Source organism: Lycorma delicatula, chromosome 5 (assembly GCF_047948215.1).
Source record: "Lycorma delicatula isolate Av1 chromosome 5, ASM4794821v1, whole genome shotgun sequence".
Taxonomy (NCBI): Eukaryota; Metazoa; Arthropoda; class Insecta; order Hemiptera; family Fulgoridae; genus Lycorma; species Lycorma delicatula.
In genome coordinates, this window is record NC_134459.1 from 52,189,291 (window position 1) to 52,210,636 (window position 21,346).

Below are 21,346 nucleotides of genomic sequence, written 5' to 3' on the forward strand. Positions count from 1 at the left end.
TCTGTATGAGTATACATAAATATATAAAAGTTATTTTTATTTTTATCTTTTTTTGTAATATCCTGATTATTAATTTCGTTTATTTTATTAATAAATATTTGTACATTAAAAGCTAACATTTTATAATTATTTTCTATAAAATTTGTTTAAATTATATAAATTAGTTTTATTCATTTTCCATAAATATTAATGAAGCTTAATTAATTATAAGATATTTTTTTCTTTGAATAGAAAAGCGTTGCTTTGGTTTTATTATTCATATGACTATATGGTATAAGTTTTCATAGAAAATGAATGAGGCAAGGAGAAATCTATTTATTCTGTAGTAAGGCTTGCTAATTAATATCAGTCTTACATCATGCTCAAATTATTAAATTAGATTTAAAATGACGAGTAAACAGACACGACAGAGATTAAAAAGATCTTTTTCATATACTAATGAAAGAGAGAGATCAGTAATATTTGCGGTAAATTCTTGAGAACATTTTCTACAGTTTTCTAAAGATTTTCCACGCACAAACATTACGTATGTGTATTAGTCGTCGTCGTTCTACAGGGGTGGTTTGTCGGGAGGGCGGTAGATCGCGCTGAAGGGCAGTCGGGTTGCTATGGTTACCTCTGTCTCGGAACCGATCGGAGGTATTCGTAGAATATTCCGAGCGTATAGACAGTAGCGGCGTCTTTGTGTATAGTTGAGAGCTGCTAGCTTAGTCACTGCTTGACATGTGTTGTGTTAGGATCGCGCTGCAACAGTTTTTACTTGTAGTGTGACCGTGTCCGCTTTAAAATTCTCATGTCTTTTGTGCTTACTTACATTTCAGTATTGACAATTTGTGAATGCTAACTACCTCTGGTAAGTCGTAAATTGATTTGATTTATATTATAACAGATTGGTGCTCTAGAACGTTGCAGATGTTTCTTGATTAACAAAATTTATCCGTAACTCGTATCAAATATAAAAATATCAAACAAAAATAAATTAAGATTAGGCTATAAAAATCTGAGTTTAACGGTAGTAGAAATTCAATTTTAAATATGTTTTTGTATATCGTTCGAATTATTTTTGTACTTTATTACAATTTATCGATTATTCTGGATTACATATTTATTATTTTGTCCTTTCTACGTTATGTATGGTTAAAATTTCTTACGAAGGGAAGGCTGTCTCACTGTATATAGGTTAGGGGAGTTGGTAGACGTTGCTGTGCCGCGCGCGATGTTCTACTATCGATTTTATTAAGTCTCCCGTAGGCTTCCGACTGTGACTATTTGAATTATTTCATGAATTGATTGGCTGTTTTTATGTTTTATTTTTCTTCTTTTGAGTTAAATTTTTTCTTTTATGTTAGTCGTAAATATAGATAATCAAATTATTTTGTATGAGTTTCATTTAGTTGTTAGTTGACTGATTTAAGAATGTTTTTACACAGCCTAATGACCACGAGGTTTCCAGCTTAATTCGTGTCATTGTTCAGTTTTAGATTTTTTTAATGTAAATAACACTAAAACTATTTTCTTATTTTTGTATAGAATATTAAATTATGATCAGGTTTCGGCTAATGATTATTATATTTCTTTATCATTTAAATTCACATTTGTTTTGAAAAAAAAAACTTGTTTTATTAGGAATTAATTACTAATTTAAACTACAAAAATATTGGCAATAAGGTAAACAGTTTCGTGGTTTTAATAATAATATTCAATGTTATTTTTAATTCCAAATAAATAAAATTGTCAGATTAAAAATGATTTTTAAATTAATTATTTATTTAAATTATTAGTATTCTTAATTTTGATTATGATTTAAGATAATAAAAAAACATTATATTTCATTAAAATAGAAATTAATATTTTATTAAATTTGCCCTGCTCGATTATAAATCTCTACTTAGTTTATTTTTCATAATAGGCCATAAAATAAAAACAGAATAATATTTTTTAACAGTTTACATTGAAAAAATAAATATATTTGACAGTTAAACTGCTGAATTTTATAAAGGAAAATTGAATATCAGTCTGAGAAAAAAAAATATATGGTCACTTTTTATTGATTCAATAAAAATCGAAATTGCAGAAATTTCTCGAATTTATTTGTATTTTTAGAGTAACTGAAATAACATATACAGAAGGATAGATTTTTATTTACAATTAAATAGTGTAAAAATTTTTCCAAGGATTTTTTTCAGTCGAGTGATTCTTTTAAATTACACATTTTATTCATAAAATAAACTCTTTTTTGTAAAAAAAAAAAAAAAAGAAAAGTGTACTTTAATATTTAATATTACTGATCAATTTGGCCATTCGGTTTATTGTTAACTGGCTTCTTTATTAATTGGTATCAACTGGATATTAGGCAGAGTCTAATTGTTTTTTTTTTACACTGATCCATCTCATCTTCCTTGTTAAATTTCTTGTTTATCCAAGGCCATCGAAATGGGCAAATTGATTAAAATACAGTTCAATACACTTATATTTTACGATTATATATTTCTTTTTGAAACAGTAATAACACTTGGTAAAGTATATCATTTTAATAAATTCGTTAAAGCTACCCTTTAATAACAATAAACTAGCTAGTACATTTAGCGGTCTTCATTGACCATGATTATCTACTTTATTTAGTTTATTAATCGTACAGTCAGTCTGAATTAATCAGATTAGGACGTCAGAAATTACATTTAAAAAATATTTGTTTATTAATTTAATTAAAAACATAAACTATCATATATTTTTTTAAATTTAAAGTTATTGTTTGGTTTTAAAAAGGTTGTATACTACCATTTAATATTTAAATACTTAACAACTTGTAACTGTTTGATTTAATTTTAATCTATATTTAAAAAATATTTTATATCATATTTTTTCTCGTTTAGCTTTCTTTAATAGTGAATAGTAACCGGTTTAAATAATATATGTGTAAAAAAAGAAAAAAAATGTAATAATTTTGAAGAAAATCTATTGGTTCTTCGGTAAAGTTAAAGATAAATAATAATAAAAGTGTTGACTTTACGGTTGGTTATTTGTTTTTTAATTAATATTTAAAAGATCATAATGATGAGCAATTAATTATTTTAGTATCTTTTATAATATTTATTGTTATTATTTTCCTTATTATTTTGCGTAACTATAAATTTCATGTGAAATTACCTATAATAAATTAATAAATTTCAATTGACTGAAATGAGGTAATAGTCTGATGGTCGATTAGTTGAATAAGAGTACATTATTTAATGTCCAAATATAGTAGATCATAAATATCCATGAAATAAATTTGTAATTTAAATTTAGTATATACATTTAAGTTTTTTCTTTATTATCAGTTATTTCGGTTTTAATGTATGCAATAAAATTTTAATAAGATTAGTTAAAGAGTAGTTAAAAGTTTTTTATTTAGTTGAACCATTTAATTTTATTGTCATCGTTTAAAGAAAGTCAAGGTCACCAAATGAAGATCTGACAAACGGTTTAAAAAAAAAAATAACTAGTATTTAAACGACATTGTTTTTTTACAGGAAAATAAAAAGAATTTTCGGTAACTTAATTTACATTTAACAAATTAAATTATTGCTTAGAATTTTGAGTTTTGTAAGACTGAATGCAACGAATCTTAACTTCATTTCAATAGTTTTATATACCGTAATTAGGAACTATAAAATTAAAAAAATGACATTTTTTTTATCCAATATAGGTATATAAAGAATAATATAAAAAAATAACATAATATATAATTTTACGTGATTGTGGAGTTACGTTATGTTTCATTCCTATATGAAAATACTTCTAACCTCAGAACAGGTGTTTAAACACGATTACAACCTGATTAAGCTATACTAACGAATATTAAATAATAATATTATAATTTTTTCAAAATAAAAGGATAGTTTTTAAAATTATACATACATATATAACTCGGAATTTATCATTTTCTTTTCATAAAAAAAATTAATTTGTCACCTAAACATAGTTTTATAAAAATGGATATTTTTTGTTAAATATTTATTAACATTATATGATAAATTTACTATATCGTGAAAAGTAAATGAAATTTAAAACGGATCTTAACAATTTCTATTTAGAATCTTCTCAAAATTAAAAAAATTAAAATTCTATCATTGTGAAAATCAGCTGTGTATATTGTATAAATATTGATTGTACATATAATTTTAAAGAAACGATCTCAAAATACCTCAATGTAAATTAAAAAGCCAATTGAATTTAGAAAAAAAAAACATTGTCTCTTTATCTTGTAAGAAGAATTAAGTTTTAAAATTAAAAAAAAAAAAAGAAACGGTTGGATTAAAATTTGTTTCATTACAAAATATTCCATATATTATTTAAGGCTTTAATTAAAAAATAAAATTAATTCAGTTGGTAATTAATATTAATAAAATAGCTAAACTGTACGAATTGTATCCTTCTATGAACTGTTAATTTGATTAAATTTACTAATTAAAATTACTGATAAATTAATTCGATCAGGATATATTTTATTTGTTTAAATTTGTTAAATTCTTACCGTCAATAAAAAATGAAAGGAATAAGTCTTAAAATATTCAAAAACGTTTCAATCAAGATTCAGTAAACTGGATTTAAAGAAGTAACAAAAAAAAATTTAGTTCTCAATTTTAATTTTGTTGTTCTTAAGCTTTATTCTACATCAAATATGAAGCCGATGATTATTTTTTTTGAAGTAGTAATGTTTAAGTTTTTCCAGAAAATGTAAGTTGAAAATTATTTAAAGGACAGTTTGTTTGAATTTTTTCATCGTTAACGTTATTGTAACGTATTTATATTCAAACTAGTTTCACAAGAAAAAAAAAAATACTTTTGCATTTTGGAGCCTTAACTTACTTATTTTTTTTCTCTCCCTTTCTTGTGTACGATAATTTTTTCACACGGGTAGTTTCTATTCTATAAACTTATTCGTATGTTACATAAAAATGGAATTATAAAATAAAATTTTTACTAAAAGGCAAACCGATCTTATGTAAAATTATTAAAAAAATATTATTTTTTAAAATTGACTTCAATTTTTAATACATAAATTTTTTTCTTAATCCACACGTCGCAATCTGTTCACCTAGTAAACAATAAGCAACCTCTCACAGCTTAATGAGATGCTATGACATGTAAATGAGCTGTAGTGTTGCCCAGATTTAAGCCGACGATTCCTAAGACGTGTGATTAATTGAACCCCAACCACCAAATTATCACCAAATCCGTATAAACACAACTAACTTTTGCCAGGATTTGAACTTTAAAACCTTCGACTGAGCTGTTAAACAACTGATTTGCAAGAGTTAACTATTAAACCTAAGGTGGGCTAAAAGATAAATAATAATTTTAAAGATATTAGTTTCTATATTTTCGCATCAACAATTAAAGTCATTAGCTGAGTCGTAAAAATCGGTGTGAATGTACCAGAAAATGTGTAGTCTTGTACAGACTTGGCTCTTATTTTATTTATGTATAATTTTTAATTTAAATTCTGGGTAATTATTTATTTAAAAATGTATGAGTATATCTTAGTTTTATTATTAAATTCCTTTACATTTTTTATTCTTTTCATAATTGAACTTTCCAAAAACTCAACTAGATTTGATTTGTTAATCCCTTTTTTGAATATCGTAATTAAATGTTATTAAATATAATATTATATATATATATATAGGTATATTACTTTTAATTTCCCGTCTAGAATAGCACTACAGCAGAGCTATAGTTCTAAAAGGGAGTATTGTAATCGGTCCAATTTGAGCACATGCAGTTTTCACCGGATCTTGACATTTTGACACCTAATGAACCAAAAGCCGGATAGAAATTTTCCAGATATTAATGTTCGTATGCACGTGTGTTCGGTGTTGGATCCTAAATCATCTTATATCTCCAGAACTGCTAAACCGATTTTGACCAAACTTGGTCAGATTACTTCTATATATAGGGCATTGATGCCAAAAAATTTCCAACTAAAAAGGTCAAGGGGATGTGGCTGTACAGCTCGGTCACCCTCAGTATCTCGAGATTTCGCTTAATTAAGGTCATATTTTTCTTAGGCACATTTTAACAACTAAAAATTTACAAAAAAACGTTTTGCAAAATCGCAGCCACTTGACAAAAAATTCTCTAAACTACTATGTTGTGACGTCACAGGTGAGCGGTAGAATTAAATAAATGTATAATATTCAAAGTGTAAAAAAGTAAATTGGTCTGGCTGGGTTTCGAACTCGATCGCTCGGTTGACTTGGTACTTGGTGCGTTAAGCCTCGCTACTACACCAGTCTGCCAATCGTACAAGAGAAATCTGTTCTGTGTAAGTCGTAAAATTATATTAGTTTAGTTAGAGCCGACCGTCGCCGCTAGTACCGCCACACTTGCGCGAATTAAATACGGTATGCGCACACGCTTTAGTAATCATTGAATTAAAACATACGATATTTAAATAAAATTACAAATATTTTAATTTAAGTTGTGTTTGTATGTATGTGTAAGCCGTGCATCAGAAACAACCCGTAGTTGTAGTACTGGCTACTGTCCTGGCGGCTAAAGCTACAGTCTGGGAAAGTCGTACAACTGTGTCAGTTTTTTTAGTATATCTATATGTATTTATATTTTACTGATTTAACCAGGAAGATAAATGTGTGAATATTTTGTAATATTGTGAGGTATATAACAATCTGTTCACCTAGTAAACAATAAGCAACCTCTCACAGCTTAATGAGATGCTATGACATGTAAATGAGCTGTAGTGTTGCCCAGATTTAAGCCGACGATTCCTAAGACGTGTGATTAATTGAACCCCAACCACCAAATTATCACCAAATCCGTATAAACACAACTAACTTTTGCCAGGATTTGAACTTTAAAACCTTCGACTGAGCTGTTAAACAACTGATTTGCAAGAGTTAACTATTAAACCTAAGGTGGGCTAAAAGATAAATAATAATTTTAAAGATATTAGTTTCTATATTTTCGCATCAACAATTAAAGTCATTAGCTGAGTCGTAAAAATCGGTGTGAATGTACCAGAAAATGTGTAGTCTTGTACAGACTTGGCTCTTATTTTATTTATGTATAATTTTTAATTTAAATTCTGGGTAATTATTTATTTAAAAATGTATGAGTATATCTTAGTTTTATTATTAAATTCCTTTACATTTTTTATTCTTTTCATAATTGAACTTTCCAAAAACTCAACTAGATTTGATTTGTTAATCCCTTTTTTGAATATCGTAATTAAATGTTATTAAATATAATATTATATATATATATATAGGTATATTACTTTTAATTTCCCGTCTAGAATAGCACTACAGCAGAGCTATAGTTCTAAAAGGGAGTATTGTAATCGGTCCAATTTGAGCACATGCAGTTTTCACCGGATCTTGACATTTTGACACCTAATGAACCAAAAGCCGGATAGAAATTTTCCAGATATTAATGTTCGTATGCACGTGTGTTCGGTGTTGGATCCTAAATCATCTTATATCTCCAGAACTGCTAAACCGATTTTGACCAAACTTGGTCAGATTACTTCTATATATAGGGCATTGATGCCAAAAAATTTCCAACTAAAAAGGTCAAGGGGATGTGGCTGTACAGCTCGGTCACCCTCAGTATCTCGAGATTTCGCTTAATTAAGGTCATATTTTTCTTAGGCACATTTTAACAACTAAAAATTTACAAAAAAACGTTTTGCAAAATCGCAGCCACTTGACAAAAAATTCTCTAAACTACTATGTTGTGACGTCACAGGTGAGCGGTAGAATTAAATAAATGTATAATATTCAAAGTGTAAAAAAGTAAATTGGTCTGGCTGGGTTTCGAACTCGATCGCTCGGTTGACTTGGTACTTGGTGCGTTAAGCCTCGCTACTACACCAGTCTGCCAATCGTACAAGAGAAATCTGTTCTGTGTAAGTCGTAAAATTATATTAGTTTAGTTAGAGCCGACCGTCGCCGCTAGTACCGCCACACTTGCGCGAATTAAATACGGTATGCGCACACGCTTTAGTAATCATTGAATTAAAACATACGATATTTAAATAAAATTACAAATATTTTAATTTAAGTTGTGTTTGTATGTATGTGTAAGCCGTGCATCAGAAACAACCCGTAGTTGTAGTACTGGCTACTGTCCTGGCGGCTAAAGCTACAGTCTGGGAAAGTCGTACAACTGTGTCAGTTTTTTTAGTATATCTATATGTATTTATATTTTACTGATTTAACCAGGAAGATAAATGTGTGAATATTTTGTAATATTGTGAGGTATATTGTGTGTGTGTTTTTTCTCTGGCCTTGTATTTACTTAGCATGTTAAATGTTAGAACTAATATATTCTATATACATTAATTAACAATATGTTAATATTTTTGATTATTATGGATTGTAATAATAGAAGGCTACGTAATTTTTAAGAGAATAAAGTTATTTATTTATTTTATTGTATAATTTTTTAAAAATAATGTATTTTATATTGTTATACAATGTAAAAAATTTATTATCTAATTTATAATTTAAAAAAATAAAGATAATTTTTTTAATTATTTGATTTCAAGTGGCGTATAAAAAAGTAATTCCATTTTTAAATATTTTGTCAGTGAAGTATTGGGTTATAAAATAATAAAATATAAATTTTAATTAGTATATAAAACGATAATTGATGCATTATACAATTAATTTATTTTAATTTCAATAACTTGTTTTTATTACACTCATAATTTCATTTTTATAAATATACAATCTATAAATTAAAATAGGTAGGTCAGTTTTTTCTTTTTATTTTTTTAAACCTCACGCGATTATTGTATTACACAATAGTAATTGTAATAAATATAATTAAATAATTTAAAAACAATCATGTTTGTTAGTTTACATATCACATGTTCACATAAAACTTGGAACCGCACGACCGTCAGGAATGATTCTTTTTTATGACTGGTATTACTGAAGTTTTATATTATCCACATAAGTCTATTTTTAGATAAGCATGAAGGCTTAACATAAAAAATTTATATTTTACGTCGTCATTTTTCGTTTTGTAATATTTTGAATAAATCATGTTCCGTTATAGATAGCTGTACGCGGTTACCGTATTAGAAATTGTAAACAGTAATTTTTTTTTTTTTTTAAATATAACGATCATTGTCTAACACCTCATTAGCAAGTCAAAACAATTTTTATCTTTCTTTCTATTTTGTTTTATAAATGCAAGTTTGGATTAACTAGCACTTTTCTGGGTTTCTGAAGTTGAATAGGCTGCATGAAATTTAATTCCTTTGTTCAACTAATAAGCATATTAAACTTTGGCAAGAGAATTCATTCTAGAACACTTCTTTATATTTAAATGGTGTACAAAATCATATTCTTTGTAGAAATCAACATATATTTAGTTATTGTTATATTGTTTTCATGATATCAGCAAATTTATTAGAATATTCAATTGAACCAGAATTTTTTTTATTTATAGACATAATATTTCGAGCAAATTACAAAATGTTTTTTATGCAAAACGATAAAAAAAATGAACGTAGAAAAATCAAAGATTACGTTTTTAGATGAGGTGAAGGTTTATGGACGAAAGAAAAATGGATTTTTTTGGAAAAAAATTCTATAGAATTAGTTAACATTGGAGTACCACTCTCTAGAATTCTCTTACTGATAGGTGCAATCTTTAATGATTGAAAAATTGTAATTAACTTTTCTGTTAATAATATGAAACTTTTGTTTGGTTGAAGAAGATATCTTTCCTTCAGCAAAAAAAAATTAAATTGTAAAAGAATCGTTAAAAAACACGACGTTATACGGTGCTGAAGTTGGGGGCGTAGTATAAATGTTTTAAAAATCTTTTAAAAGAGATTTCTATTAAAAAATTTTAAAATTGTTCGTCTCTTTTCCCAACTATTTCTTTGATCTACATTCGGTTTAGTCATTGGAAATGTATTTTAATATATCCATAAATTATTAGGGGTGAACAGACGGATAAAGAAATTGGCACAATCAGAAAATTGTCACTTAGTGAAAATTTTTCTGATTACCAAAAATATACGTCGGTTTAAAGTTTTGCCATCCGTGGCGCGAATGGTAGCGTCTCGGCCTTTCATCCGGAAGTCCCAGGTTCGAATCTCGGTCATGGCATGGCATTTTCACCCGCTAAAAAAATTGTCATTCATCTTATTCTCTGAAGTAATACCCAACGGAAGTCTACACGGTCAAGAAATTTGGATTGGAAATTAATTTTATTACTGAATATATAGGATTAGAGAAGTACTATTTTGGGGCGATTCTTGCAAGCATAAGAAATGTAACCAGGAATGCACGAATAGAAAAAAACAGAGTACAAGTTAATCTATTATATTTTTTAAAAAATTCATAAGTTTAGTCATTCGGGTTCTATAGTGTCTTATAATTCTCAGATGAATCGAAATGTAGATTATTGTATATGTTCTAAGTGCAACAGTACAAAGAAGAAAGGAATATAAATATTATACATCTTTTGAACGGATCCATTGTTTTTTTCTGAGTTTCCGAAACCTTTTCTTGATTAAGACATTTTAGAGGAAAATAGAAGTTAGTGAATTTTTAAGTTGTAAAGAATTATAAAAACGTATTCCTATATTTATGAAACGCGAGATTATAGTAATAACTTATGTTGAAATTAAATTTATACTTTTATTTAAATTATTTAGAATTTATTATTCGATTATATAAATATTTTTTATTTCGTGATTACAGTTTATAAATGTTTTAAAATTTTTTTACAAACTAGGGACGATTTGGTTAATTGTTAATTTGATGCATTACCATGTCTGGTCTTCCAGTGGTATTATATTATTTCAGCCAATCCTGGCCTCTGTCTCCTGAATCAATTAATTATACTGGTAATCGGTTGAATTTAAATTGAATTTGACATTGCGATGTTAAAATTATTAATAATTTATATTAATTCTAATTAATAATCATTTTTATTAATAATTAATATTATAATTTATAATTTAGATTCCATATTTGTTTTCTAATTTTAAAAGCGAGTAGATAATTAAAAAAAAAAAATTACATATTTCTTAATTACATCCTGGTAGACAGGTCATGCCGCTATATATACTGTATATTTAGCTTTTTGAGTTTTGTATTTTTTGTAATATTCTTATTGTATTTATATTTTTTATTGTGATATATTTACAATTAAATTTACGTATTTAAATTGTTACCTTGGATTTTATTTTCTTATTAATTTTGCGTTTCATAAAATTAAACCTAAATGTCCCAAACAGCCTTATTTATTTTATCTTTACTCGTACAGATTTATCCTTTTCTACCTAAACGGGATTATAAATGAACGAAAGAACAGTTTTAATGAAAGTTGAACATAACACTAATGTGTGTTATGTTATCGTTCGTAATAGTATAACTTTAAATATTACGCTGTCTCTCATGACGTCATTTGAAATATTTTCCGGCAGTAATTTGAAAGCACCTTTTTGTATCTTAAAAACTCCTTGTAACTTTTTCAACCGGCCTCATTGTGTATTTTAAACGGGTATGTACTTAAAACAGTAAATATTTAAAAAATTGTTTTGTTAAAAAAAAGTCAATTTGATCATATTATCAAAAAAAAAAATTTAAAACGTAATTAGACACTCAAATATTGTTCTATTTGGACAATAAAAACTTTAAATAGGAATGCTATACACCCAGAGGATATAGTTTATTTTAGATAAAATAAACGGACCCACCGTTCGTTCAAGTTTGAGAAGACACGTTCACCAAACAAACAGAATGATGTTCCTCCAGTAGTTTGCAGTCTAAATTTTGTTCTCACTCCCCATATTTTTAGGTTGGGAAAATAAAATGCAGCTTTATATAAATATAAAAATAACAGAAAACAAGATACCTCATAGTATATATTCCATGTTCTCCAAACAATTTATATGATTTAATTAGTAGATCTTGAACGTTTAACTCATAATAATTGTATTGAATTGTATTATACAGGGTGCGCAACATATAAATCGAACCCATAAAGAAACCGCTGTAGAACCGGTAGGTTATGTTGGAATGAAATTTTATGAATAATACGGTTAAATTAAATAATAAAAACATAAAACATAATTTAAATGTTGGATTTATTTACTTTATTGTTACAAAAGATGTTCAAAATGATCACTTTGGGCATCGATGCACTTTGTGCTCAACTGATCATAATGTGAGAGTCGTCTGACGAAAAACGTTGTTATCAGTTGCGTTGATTTCTCGTTGAATTTTCACCTTCAGTTCATCAATATTGTGGGGATTAGATACATAAAATCTCTCCTTTAATTAGCCTCAAAGTGAAAATCGCAAATAGACAACTCTGGGGAACGTGGAAGCCAACGTCTTCTCCTGACAGCTCGTTCATTTATGAAAGCTGTATGAATACGATTCAGTGAAGCGTTTGATATGTGACACATTACTCCGTCTTACTGCAAGAAGGTGTAATCTTTTTCATTATCTGTTAATTGCGCATAGAATTCTTCGAAAATTGTGAGGCAAACTTATGTATTGACAGTCCGGTCAAAAAATATTGGTCCCACTATATTATTACCGGAAACAGCACACCAAACATCAATTTTTTCATCGTGAAATGGACCCTCGAGTATATCGGGGGAATTCTTCGTCATCCAATACCTGGTGTTCTGCGAATTTACATGGCCAGATAAGTGAAACCATACCTCGTCTACATAAAATACGATATCGGGTTTGTCCACCAACAATGTTTTCAAGAAACCAGTTGCAATAATCAAGTCGTTTCGGACTTGTGTGTCTCCTTCAGTTGTTGTAAAGTTATAAAGCGGTATGGTTTCAATTTTAAATCTCCGGCAACTACCGTTCAGATAATACTTCAAAGGATGAGTAAGGATAGTATGTATGAGTGTAAATGAAGTGTAGTATTCTACAGTCTCAGTTCGACCATTCCTGAGATGTGTGATTAATTGAAACCCAGCCACCAAAGCACACCGGTATCCACGATTTAGTATTCAAATTCGTGTAAAAATAACTGTCTTTACTAGCACTTGAACGCTGGAACTCTCGACTTCCAAATCAGCTGATTTGGGAAGACGCATTCACCACTAGCCCAACCCGATGAATTACACAAACACAACTTTTTTTATTTTTCCTGTTTAGCCTCCGGTAACTACCGTTTAGATAATACTTCAGAGGATGAATGAGGATGATATGTATGAGTGTGAATGAAGTGTAGTCTTGTACATTCTCAGTTCGACCATACCTGAGATGTGTGGTTAATTGAAACCCAACAACCTCCAAAGAACACCGGTATCCATGATCTAATATTCAAATCCATATAAAAATAACTGACTTTACTAGGACTTGAACGCTGGAACTCTCCATTTCCAAATCAGCTGATTTGGGAGACGCATTCACCATTAGACGAACCCGGTGGGTTACACAAACACAACTGCACTTATAATACTGCACTGCAACAAAATGTACACTGCACTGACACGTAACCACCTTACAAACGGCAGCAACAGTCAGTAGTAACATATACATTCACTAGTCGCGCTAGTTTTGTGAGAATCTTTCATAAATAGTGTTGGGTAACGGTTTCATTATGGGTTCGGTTTTATGTGACTCAGTATATTTTAGCTTGGTATATAACTTAGCACAATAAACATTAAACGATGACACTGCGTTTACATAGCTTTAAAACAAGAATTATATTGCAATAAATACGATTCTATTGTAACATCAATAAAAATACTCATAACATTTATATCCAAAACAGATACGTTTAACATCTAGTTTTAAATAACATTTTAAATATAATAATTTTCCTTAAAAAATAAGTAAAAAAAAATCACCAGTAATAACGCTTCAATAAGAAATACAAATTCATAACACTATGTTATTTAATTATGAAATACGTGTGCAACTACGTGAGGCCTGGCAAGCCGGTAGCTGTAATTGGATTTGCCTATACACATACACACACACACCAATACTCAGTATTATATGGAAAACTGTTAAGAGAATAAACAAAAATTATGAAATATGTACGTAGATGGGAATGTTTTGTTCTAAATTGGAAACCTCTTTTGTTGTAAAATTTTTAATCGGTTCGTCTTAAAAATATTCTTTCAATAGATTATTTACTGAATAGTAGTTTTAGGGAATTACTGTATGAATTTCCCCAAACATGATTTTACTTGTAGAATATATAAAGAATTTTGTGGGAGAGTAAGTAAATTTTTTTCAGGTTAACATTTTTTTAGAAATAAATTACGAATTAATAAAAAAATAAATGTAAATTAAATCTTATCGTAAATTCATAAATTTAAAGATAATATTTATTGAATAATATTATCCAAACTCATTAATAATTTAATTATAAAAAAAAATAATCAAATATTAGAAGTTATATATCGTAAAAAATGTATTAATTGAATATTAAAAAAATATATTCTTAGAAAAAAAAGAAGAAACAAGAAGGAAAATTTTTTTCTGGGTGAAGTATGATGTTTTAAATAAAAAATTAGGTTATTAAACAAGCTATGTAAAGCATAGAACACGAGTAATTAAAAAGCAGCTGCGTGCTGATATCAACTGCTGTCGGAAGGTATAATCTTCAATAAAATGATATTGAACGTTGTCGTAGTAGATGGCTATCAAAACGCGAGTTCACTATAAAGAGTATAAGAACGGCATCGATCGTCCTGTCAGTCAAGTTATATTTCTTTAACTTAAAAAAAAGTAGATCGAAGTGTACGTTGCATATTTATCCTTCATTTATCAAATAATTTTTATTGGGCAATTTTATACTAAACAGTGAAAATATTATTTATATCCACTCTTTATATGTGTTAATGTATGTAAAATTTCTACATTTGATCTACTTTCACTTCGTTATTAAATTATTCATTTATTATATATTACTGTTTAAAATAGCGTTTCGCTTGAAATATTTTCTTTAAAATTCTTGTTTCGATTTCTATTATTTAGTTTTCAATCTTTACTCAATTACATGTATATATTTTTCTTTTAACAATTGAAATAATGAATTTAATCAATCTAAATTCAATTGGTTTTCTATATAATTGCTTAAAATTTACTTTAATTATCCACCCTTTTGTCCCTAATAAAAAAAATCTGATGTGGACACTACATGACTTTCTTCTACGCTTATTAAATTACATATACACACTTTTTTAAAATGAAAAGTACATAAAATTTTATTTCATTAAAAACTTCTGATATTTTTTCTATATATATTTTTTTTATTGTTGTTGAATTTTTATTTATTGTAAAAATTTATTACAATCAGAGGATAATAATTATTAATAAATCAATATATTTAAATTAAAGTTAAAAAAGGAGATGAAGTTGTATTTGAACGGATGTGCCTTCCCCTTGTAAAATTCAAATATATCACTAATTAAAATTTTATTTGGCTATAACTCTGAAATCAATGAAAATAAGTACCACTTATTATATATCGTTGAAAAGCTCCTAATGAGAGGATATTACTGCAGTTAAGAAAAAGTAAAAAATCCAAATATTTTGGACTTTTTCTTAAAAGCTAAATATTCAATCATATTTAGCATTTTATCCGTTAAATTACGCGGTATTAAGGAGAATCAGAGAGAACAGAAAAATGCTAAATATGATTGAATATAGCAAAAAGGAACTGGCTAGGAAAATTTTATGAGGTGTTTTTAGTACATGCGATTGAAGGCTTGGTGAATGGATGGAAGAGATTTCAGTTGATGGATGGGAATGTGATTGAGAAAACGGAAAAAATGCTGAAACAAAGAGGTTAGCAAATGATAGAACAAGGTGGAGAGCAGCAGCCGTTGTTAGTGTTTTGCTACTGGCAGAACACTATGAAAGAATGAAAAAAAAACAAATCTTTCTTATATCTTTGTTTTAGTAAAGAAAAATTGTATATAAATAATTGTTGACAAAAAAATACAATATTGGTTGCCTGCCACAGTCGAAAGAGAAAAGTTAGTTTAAAAAATTCTGAATTTTCCGCTTAGATTGGCCATTTTGATCGATTACAAACCACCTTCGTTTTTTTTTAGTCTTTAGTCATTTGACTGATTTGATGCAGCTCTCCAAGATTTCCTATCTAGTTCTAGTCGTTTCATTTCGGTATATCCCCTACATCCCTAACAATTTGTTTTACATACTTCAAACGATGCCTGCCTGCACAATTTTATCCTTCTACCTGTCCCTCCAATGTTAAAGCGACTATTCCTGAATACCTTAATATGTGGCTTATAAGTCTGTCTCTTCTTTTAAATATATTTTTCCAAATATTTCTTTCTTCATCTATTTGCTGCAACACCTTTTCATTTGTCACTTTATCCACCCATCTGATTCCAATCTCGTCCAAGTTTCACTTCCTTATAAAGCTATGCTCTAAACATAAACTTTCAAAAATCTTTTCCTGACGCTTAAATTAATTTTTGATGTAAACAAATTATATTTATGAAGGCTCGTTTCCCCCGTGCTATTCGGCATTTTATATCGCTCCTGCTTCGTCCACCTTTAGTAATTATAATTCCCAAATAACAAAATTCTTTTACCTCCGTAATCTTTTCTCTTCCTATTTTTACATTCAGTGGTCCATTTTCGTTATTTCTACTACATTTCATTGTTTTTGTTCTTGTTTATTTTCATGCCGTAGTTCTTGCGTGGACTTCATCCATGCCGTTTATTGTTCCTTCTAAATCCCTTTTACTCTCAGCTAGAATTACGATATCATCCGCAAATCTTAGCATCTTTAACTTTTCACCTTGTACTGTTACTCCGGATGTAAATTGTTCTTTAAACAACTTTTCTAGGATAGGATATAAATTTATCTCAAGAAAATGAGACAGATAGCATGAACTTAAAATATATTAAAGAAATATTACATTTTTTTAAATATTTACGGGAGGGGGAAAAGTTTAGTATTTTTACTATAGAAACATTTCATACATGTTTAACATTGTAAAATAATATTTAATATTGTATCCTATCGTTATAAACAATGGAATTTCTCCATCTTTATTAATAAAGTAGATTTTTCAACAATTTAATTTCTTTTTATTGTGGAATATTTTAAAAAGTTTCGTTTGTAATAAAATTGTGACAAGTTGTATAATAATCTCGGTTTATGACTGATTTCTGTAGATTTTTTTTTATTAATAGCGAGTTATAAATGTATCTGTTTTTAATGAATATGGGGGTTTTAAAGTTATATAATATCTACTAAGTTTTACATAAATTGGTAAATTATACATGCAATGAAAAAGCGACTCAAACAGTATTTTCTACTAGTGTTCAATGTGAGCATCATTCGTCACATGGCACACATCCAGCGGATAGGAGTGTTCATCTCATACCTTAATCAGCAAGTCTTGAGTGATTGATGCGACGGCTGCTTCAATCCTTTATCTGAAGTCGGTAGGGCAGCCGGTAACCGTGGCATATAACTTGATATTTTAAAAACCAAAAATAAAAAAAATCGCACAAGGTCAGATCGGGCGAACGTGGAGGCCGCGGCAAACAAGCCCTATCATCTGGTCTCCGGCACCTATCCAACGGTCGGGGAAAATTTCATTCAGTCAATCAAGTACAGTAAGGAGGCGCACTGTCTTTTTGCCAAGTAAAGTTCTGTGGTTCGTATTGCAGTTGAGGAAAGTGCCATGGTTACAGCATATTAAGGTAGTTCATGGCAGATACATTGCTTCCGCGAAAAAGAACGGTCGTAAACATGCCGTCGGAATACAGCACACAAAAACCTTTCAGTTTTGAGGAGTCTCGTTCACACTGCAATCTTTCGTGAGGATTTTCTGATCCCCGGATACGTGTATTGTTAATGTTTAATTTTCCATTGTTGATTCGTCACTGAATACTACACGATAAAGAAAGTCTTCATCGTCACGGTGCATCATTTCATTTACAAAGCTAACACGCAAACCATACTCTTTAAGCTTTAAAATTTTGCACAGCTATAACTGTTTGAGTTGCTCTTTCATTTCATGTAGAACTAATTTAAGTACGTACTTGAGAAATATTACATAGCTTTAAAACCCCGATATTAATTTTGAAACGCACTGTATAATAAACGAATAATAAGATATGTTTACACCAAAACATACAGGAGTATTTTGCTGATGTAGTTTTTCCTGTAAAGTTGCTCTGTGTTTCCTGTTTCCAAAAGAAGCGGTAAAAAGCAAAAGGATTAATTATGGAAACATCAATTTATTGATGTGGGCGTTATGTTTCCTTTTCCCTTTGGTTGTTTGCTACTGCTCGCAAAGTGCAGTTTGTTCCCGTCGTTTTAATTGCGGCTAAAATATTGAAATTATAAAAATGTTCTCTTGAAGTAATGGAATTTAATACTGTAAAAATGTGATATGTCTATGAAATCCACGCGATTCTTATTAAAAAGATTAAAACACGATTCGTGAATGGTTGAGACGTTACCGGTGCAGATATTATGAAAAAAAAATAATTCTAAATTCTGTAGAGAAAGAAAACGATGTCCGGAACTCGAAAAATTAGGTACTGGAACAAAGATTATCAGCAAGTGATTTGCCTGTAAATACTTGAAGTTTCTTGCAGAAAAAAAATTTTCTTCCACTTTTATAAAAACAATTTCATGATGTAAAGGTAATAAATTATCTTTTTAAGTAATCGTAAGACGTGAGAATTCTTGTTTATTTCTCTTCTGATGATTTTTTCTCGTCCAAAACTTACTTTTTTCTTACTCAAAATGATATGTTACTTAATGAAAAAATACGTACATAATTAAATACTAAAATATCCACAGATATATAAGTTGCTGTGACGTTGTGGACAGAGAAAATTATAAACGGCCACAGAGAAAACTGTTACTAAAATGAGTTGCTTTGTGTAGACAGATGAGAAACAAAATGTTCCTGTGTTTTATAAGGTCTGGATTTATATGCTGGCTCGTTAAAAATGTAGAGGACGTAAGAAATAACCCAACATCTCCAGGAAAATCCGTCAGAAAAATATTTTTTTAGAAACCAAAATAAACAAAAATATTCATAATTAACAGGAAACAGTTAAAAAACGTATTTCATTAAAAATTATATAAAAATCTCATTCTTAAATAATGATAAGAAATCAAAATCTAAAAACTATTTACACTTTCAAAAATCTCTTTTTGAATCTGTTTTAAGAATATTATACTTCCCTTAAATACGGGACTATTTCTGTGATTAAAACTCTTAAGTCAGCGTTTCTCAACCTGGGGTCGCGGTGATATGAAAGGATATCATGAAATTAGCCTTCAACTTTAATTTAATCAATAATTAAATAATTTTATGAGAAATAGAATCATTTATTATAAACATTTTACTTACATTTATAAGTACACGTGTAAAAAAAAATAAATTGATACGATGGTTGCGTTTGTTTTTCATTTAAAAGTTTCTCCATACGTGGATCTATGTTAGAAAAACACAAAAGCAAATTGTTTTCAAGTGCTAAGACGATTCCTATATTAAGTTTTTAACGCAACCATAGACGAAAAACCCTTTTCATAGAGGTAAGACGTGGCGGAAGAGATTAATATTTTCTATTCTTCTGTGATTAAATTTCCATAATCACTTCGACGAGCAAACCAAAATGTATCAAAATCATTTCGATGAACTGGCTGTGAATTTCAACTTGTAACTTAGCAACTGCAACAACGTTTTCACAAAATAATTTGTACGCTTCATCCATGCACGTTCATGTCCGTTGCTACCAACGTAGCTAAATAGTTTTTATCAGGTTTCATTGGGTTGTGGGATCGCGAAAAATTTATTATTTAATTTTTTTTTACTTCTTGGGGATCGTGAAGCTAGAAAGATTGAGAATCTCTGTTTTAAGGGATAGAGAATATCCGTCTATTCGTTCATGCTATCTTTTAAGGTTAATTCTATCTCTCTATCAAACTGTACATAAAGGGTGTTTTTCAGTCGCGTTTGAAAACTTTCAGTCGAAAGTTTTAATGATTCAGACTATTTATAAGTTAACGTTCCTCTTTTGACTGGGATTGAATTCTATTAATAAAATTGATAACATTTTATGTTTTTTTTCTTAATGTTTTAGTTTTTGAGAATTAAATGTCCCAGTAAGTATTTATAAATAGTTTCTAAAAGTACTGGGTGAGCAACATAAAACCGAACCCATAATGAAACCGCTGCCCAAAATTTATGAAATACTCTCACCCAACTAGCACGATAAATGAATGTTTGTTACTACTGATTGTTGCTGCCGTTTTTCAGTTGATTACGTACTAACGCCGTGTACGTTTTATTGCAGTGCAGTATTGTGAGTGCAGTATTGTGAGTGCAGTTGTGTTTATGTAAAATGCCTTATTCAATCCAAGAGAGGATAGCTATATTTTGAGGCCTATATTCGTTCTGGATCGTTTGAAGAATCACGTCAAGTATTCGTAGAAAAATTTCAAAATGTCTGTATCCCAACGAAGAGTAGCATACACGATTTAGTTAAAAAATGGCGTACAACAGGTTAGGTTTCAAATGCAAAACAAAATAGGCAACCTTCTGTTAGAACTCCACAGGCCATTGCCGATATTGAAAGAAGAATTACTGTCAGTCCAAAGAAATCACTACCTAAGTTATCCCAACAATCTGGTGTTAAATATACAACTTTTCGTAAAATTCTACATGAATTAAAATAACCATACTGTGTTACAACTGAAGGAGACAGAGAACAGGCTGTCAACAGAGGACGCTGGCCTCCACGTTCCCCATTGTTGTCTATTTGCGATTTTTTTCTTTGGGGCTACTTAAAGGAGAGAGTTTATATATTTAATCTCCACAATATCGATGAACCAAAGGTGAACATTCAACGAGAAATCAACGCAACTGACAACAACGTTTTGCGTCAGACGACTCTTAATATTATCAGTCGAGCACAATAGTGCATCGACGTCCAGGGTGGTCATTTTGAACATCTTTTGTAACAATAAGGTAAATAAATTCAACATTTAAATTACGTTTAATGTTTTTCTTATTTAATTTATCCGCACCATTCATAAAATTTCATTCCAACACAACCTACCGATTCTGCAGCGGTTACTTTACGAGTACGGTTTTATATTGCTTACCAGTTATTTCCTGATTACGATTATTTAAGAATATATGTGAAAATCGTGTTCTAGTTTTAAAACAGATTTTTTTGTGAACAACTTTTTAGCGTGTTCTAATATCAAATTTAAAAATTGCTACTCAATTTGTGAATGTCATTATATATTGTTTAGCGTAAGAAATTAATGTTGCATTACATAGCTCGTGATGATTATTTCAGAAAGTATACAC

At 28.9% G+C, this 21,346-nt stretch overlaps 1 protein-coding gene across 4 annotated transcripts in view; it reads left to right on the plus strand.

The window, feature by feature from the left end:
- Positions 1 to 697: 697 nt before the first annotated feature.
- The window catches only part of msi (RNA-binding protein musashi), a 1,037,545-nt gene continuing 1,016,896 nt past the window's right edge, over positions 698 to 21,346 (plus strand). For 3 of the 4 annotated variants that reach the window (XM_075366117.1, XM_075366115.1, XM_075366113.1), the window contains exon 1: positions 698 to 853. The gene's annotated coding sequence lies outside the window, so the exon portion shown is untranslated. The remainder of the gene's footprint in view (positions 854 to 21,346) is intronic. The other variant, XM_075366114.1, reaches the window with a different exon arrangement.